Source organism: Eschrichtius robustus, chromosome 9, assembly GCF_028021215.1.
Source record: "Eschrichtius robustus isolate mEscRob2 chromosome 9, mEscRob2.pri, whole genome shotgun sequence".
Taxonomy (NCBI): Eukaryota; Metazoa; Chordata; class Mammalia; order Artiodactyla; family Eschrichtiidae; genus Eschrichtius; species Eschrichtius robustus.
The window spans coordinates 40,224,352-40,229,764 of record NC_090832.1 but is presented as its reverse complement, the minus strand read 5'-3'; the positions used below and the strand labels follow the sequence as shown (position 1 = coordinate 40,229,764).

At 38.9% G+C, this 5,413-nt stretch overlaps 1 pseudogene; it reads left to right on the top strand.

The window, feature by feature from the left end:
- The first annotated feature begins 455 nt into the window (after positions 1 to 455).
- On the top strand, positions 456 to 5,085 carry LOC137769118 (tRNA endonuclease ANKZF1-like; annotated as a pseudogene).
- Positions 5,086 to 5,413: the final 328 nt, after the last annotated feature.

Genomic DNA, 5,413 nt, shown 5'->3' with positions numbered 1-5,413 from the left:
AGAAATGTAAAGTCACATGGAAATAATCATGCAGAGATATCCATCCACAGAACTTTATATTTCCTATTGCATTACATCTACTAGATTCACAGATTTGTATTATCTCATTGAGTTTTGTTGAAATTTGAGCTGGTAATCTCTTCCTGTAGACAGAAGTAGTTTCGGATTCTAGCCTTGCAATTTACTAGACAGTTGGCTTTAGACAAATAACTTAACCTCCTTAAGTTTCAATCTCATCTCTAAAGTGGGGATAAAATAATTTCTTTATATGACTGTTGAAAGAACAGATGCATTGTATGCAAAGTGCCTGGGATGTGGTCATTATTATTACTCTATGAATTTCCAAAAATTATTCCTCTAAACTACTGCTTAATCTAAAATATTTATAATGTTTAGTTATCTCTGTTTACTATGTTTGTAGCTATAGCTATGACTTGATCAAAGTCAAACTTCCAATGGATATTGATTGTAAGTGATTTATTCTGATCTCAAAATTTTGAGATAGAAATATACATTATGGTAGTTGTTTTACAGTTGCCTTGTTCCTGATCTTAGCAGAAAAGCTTTCAGTTTTTCACTGTTGACTGTGATGTTTGCTGTGGAGTTTTCATATATAGTCTCTATTTTGTTGAGGTAATGTTCTTCTATTCCTAGTTTGTTGAGTGTTTTATTATGAAAAGGTGTTGAATTTTGTCAAACACCTTTTCTGGATCTATTGAGATTATCATGTGATTTTTATCCTTCACTCTTGATAATGTGGTATATTACATTGATTGATTTTTGTATATTGAACTATCTTTGCATCCCAAGGGAAAATAATCTCACTTGATCATGGTTTATGATGCTTTTAATGTGCTATTGAATTTGGTTTGCTACTATTTTGATAAGGATTTTTACATCTGTTATCATCAGGGATATTGGTCTGTAGTTTTCTTTTCTTGTAATGTCTTTGGCTTTGGCATCAGAGTAATGCTGGCCTTATAAAAATGAGTTTGGAAGTGTTCTCTCCTCTTCTATTATTTGGAAGGATTTGAGAATGATTGACATTAATTCTTCTCTAATTATTTTGTAGAATTGTCTAGTGAAGCCATCTGGTCCCGGACTTTTACTGTTGGGAGACTTTTTATTGTGATTCAATCTCCTTACAAGTTATAGGTCTGTACAGATTTTCTACTTCTTCATGATTCAGTCTTGGTAGTTTGCATGTTTCTAGAAATGTATCCATTTCTTCTAGCTTATCCAATTTGTTGACATTTAATTGTTCATAGTAGTTTCTTATAATATTTTTAATTTCTGTTTCATCAATTGTAATGTGTTTTCTTTCATTTCTGGTTTTATGATTTGAGACTTTTCTCTCTTTTTCTTAATTAATCTAATTATTTGTCAATTTCATCGATCTTCACAAACAACTAACTCTTAGTTTGATTGACTTTTCCTACTTTTTTTACTAATCTCTGTTTTGTTTATTTATTCTCTAATCTTTATTATTTCCTCCTGCTAACTTTGGGCTTTGTTTGTTCTTCTTTTTCTAGTTTCTTGAGGTGTATTTGAGGTCATTCCTTCTTAATACAGGTATTTACCACCATAAACTTCCCTCCTATTACTGCTCTAGCTGCATCCCATGAGTTTTATTATGTTATATTTTTGTTTGTCTTAAGATATTTTTTAACTTCTCTTTTGATTGCTTCCTTAACTCATTGGTTGTCAGGAGTGCACTGTTTAATTTCCACATATCTGTGAGTTTTCCAGTTTTCCTTCTGCTATTGATTTCTAGTTACATTTTCTTATGGTTAGAAAACATATTTGGTATGATTTCAAACTTCTTAAATTTGTAAAGACTTGTTTTGTGACCTAACAAGTGATCTATCCTGGATAATGTTCCTGGAAAAGAATAAGTATTCTGCTGCTGTTGGGTGGAGTGTTTTGTATATGTCTGTTAGGTCCATTGGTCTATACTGTTGCTCAAGTTTTCTCTTTCCATATTGGTCTCCATCTGGTTGCTCTATCCATTATTGAAAGTGGGGTATTGAAACCTACTATTATTGTGTTGCTATCTGTTTCTATCTTCAGTTCTGTCATTGTTTGCTTCCTAAATTTGAGTGCTGTGATGTTTGATGCATGTATATTTGTAATTGCTATCTCCCAAGTGAATTGATCCTTTTATCACTATGTAATGTCCTTCTTTGTCTCCTGTGACAATTTCTGACTTGAAGTCTATTTTTCTATCTCTTTTTGGTTGTTACCATTTTGTCCAAGCATTATTTTCCTGAGCTTTTAGCATCTTTATGATGATTATCTTAAATTGCCAGGTAATTTATATACTTTCAATTCTTTAGGGTCAGTACCTGGAGATTTATTTTGTTCCCTTGGTTGGGCCATGTTTTTCTGTTTCTTCATGTGACTGGTTACTTTGTGTTGTAATCTGCACATTGAAAACAACATCCACTTCTCCCAGTCTTTATGGACTAGCTTCATGCAGAGGAGACCTTCACTCATTAGCCTGAATAGAGATTCTGGGGGCCTCTCAAACCTTTTCTGTTGATGTATCATCGCTGGGCTTGTGCATATAAATTTCCAATCAGAGAGGTTTTGCAGGCTCTTTCTTCAAGGGTTCATAATCTCTTTTTCCCTCTGGTGTCTGTTTGTGGTACTGCAGGTTCTCTGGAGCTGCCATAAGCCACCCACCTCTTGTTTTGTTCTCAAAGACCCCCAGGCATCTAGAGTATCCCAGGTCCTGTCAGCACTCCAAGTCAAATAAGATGAAAACCAATTCCTCTCGCATGTCCCCCACCCCCAAAAGAAGCCAGCCGTTGGACACATGATTCAACTCTTTCCCTCTCCAGGGAGAAGCCAGTAGTCGGGGGTTTTCTCCCTTTTGCTCTATTCTGAGACAGGAGGAGTGTCAATGCTAGTTCAAACTTTCACCTTTGTTCTTAGCAGCCCCCAACCTGGAGTTCTTTCCTGTCAGTGTTTAGATTCAAGCAAGAAAGAAACCAATTCCTCTGTTAGCCCCCCACAAAAGTCAGAATGTTATTTGTATATTCCAGTCTTTTGTCCCTCCTTCCCCCTTCCCTGGAGATTCCAGGAGTTGGGAATTTCCTTCGGATCATGCTGCAGTGTGCTGCATTGTGCTGGTGGGAGGGATTCTGATGAGTGAATGCTATGAATTTTTCTACCAGCTTTGATACAGCTGGTTTCAGGCTTGCCTGTGGTGAAGCAGCCTATTAATTGGTGTCTGGATTTCTCACAAAGGGAATTGATCTTGTATCATTGTTGAATTGATATCTCCATGGGGAAAGGAGGGTTTGAGGCTTCTTATTCTGCCATCTTGCTGATGTTTCCATTCAAAGCATTAATAATTCTATAAATAATAACAAATGTTCTCTAAAATGTCAAGCAGTTATTAGATACAGGTATGTTATTAAAGAATGTTTTTGATAGAGCCAACTCCCAATCTTCCTTTCCTACCTTTCTCTTCTCTAGTTCACACTGTACTTGAACTGGAGGTTTGGATTGCAAAGAGAAGTTCTAAAGGAAGGGGGCCTCACAAGGAAATTTTACATGAGGTTCTACAGATATTTTTAGAGTATCTGAAATAAGTCTCCCATGAAGTAAGTTTCTAACATTTCACATCTTTTCTTTCCTTCATCACTCAGCCTTGAAGTTGGAAAACCATATTTCATATTACTAGTTTTACAGAATGAGTGTCAGAAGTTCATGTCATAAGTAGTCCAAATCACCTCAATTCCCCTTGCCTCTTTTTCAGATCTCTTTTACATGGAGAGATGAGTCCCAGCTGCAGATATTTTATTAGCTGTCAACTTTCCATTGACCAATGGTTCATTTTCTCATTTAAAATAAATCACTTCCACTCTCCTACACAGTAGGAAACTTCCTGGTGCATTTCTAGCATATCTGAAAATAGTTTGATGTTCTCAGCTTCTCCCTGAATAGTCGAATGAAGATATTGGAGAACCTGCAATGTCTGTGTGCTGAACATGGGATCATCAAACAGTTTGCCACCTTGCCAGAGAGACAAAGAGAAGCAAAATGCAGCCGAAGGAGAAATTTTTTTTTTTTGGGTGACAATTTTATTTCAAGTGATCTGGATTATCTCTCTATGTACATTCTTATGCATCTGGTGCAGCTCACACCCTTCTACCCTCTGCTTATTCCTTACATGGATCTAACATAGCAAATTTTTCCCTAGGTTCAGAGTCAGAGGGAGAGGATGGCCCCCAGGTAGAGTTGGAGCTAGTAGAGGTGACGCTGGGGACGCTGGATCTTCATGAATTTGAGGTATTGCCCAAACAGAGGAGGAGAAAAAGGAATAAGAGGGAGAAAAACCGAGACCTGGAGGCTGGGGTGCAAATGACTCTTTCCCAGCAACCTCAAGAAAATGAGGCCTTTTCACAGTCAGCCCCTTTGGGGCCTTCCCCAGATGAGGCCAAGTCCCCTGGTCAGCCAGAGCTCTGGGACGTGCTTCTGGCTGCTTGCTGAGCTGGAGATACGGGGATGCTGAAGCTCCGGCTAGCTACCAGCCCCCTAGACCCTGGAGTTCTGTCTCTGCTCAGTGCCCCCTTGGGCTCTGGCGGCTTCACCATCCTGCGCACAGCAGCCGCAGCTGGGAGAGGCTCAGTGGTTGGCCTCAGAGGCAGGGGCAGACCCCTGTGCAGTAAGTAAGGGTCTTCATGCCGACCCCTTCTGGGGTACACGGACGATGATCTTGGCACTGGCTACTTGACAGTATTTCCCTTGGTCTGCTTGGGTGATGTTGGGAGGAGCAGGAGGCAAGCTGAACCCACTTTTGGGTTTTCGCACCTAGGGACTCCCGGACCTGGCCACCATGCACAGTTGCAGCTGACAAGTCAGCACGTAATGAGTTCCGGAGATTCATGGAGAAGAATCCAGATGCTTATGATTACAGCAAAGCTCAGGTCAGCTTATACCTTCCCGGAAGTCCTCCAGGTGCCAGGGCCACTGACAGCAGAAATGGAGGCACGGCAGGCCACTGAGAAAAGGGAGCAAAAGGCCAAACGGAAAGACGAGCACATCTGGATCACACATTCCCGTCCCAAAGACTGAGCTCAGCTATATATGCATGCATGTATGTATGTACCACAGAATATCAATAATAAGTTGTTCATAAATATGCTGGAAACCATTTTTCTTAATTTTCTCCCTCCGGGATAGAGTATGTTAACATACTAGACATTCCATTGTCTTAGATCTCTTGTTTGTCTTATCTCCATTTCTGAAATAATTTATTTACCAGGCACAGTGATAAGGACTGATAAAACACAGAAAAGAAAAAGTAAACAATATGCAAATAGTTAATTTAAAATACTTCTACTCAAATAACTTTCCTTAGAGGAATTAGCAAACTTAGTCTAGTGGGGCATAATGTTATTGG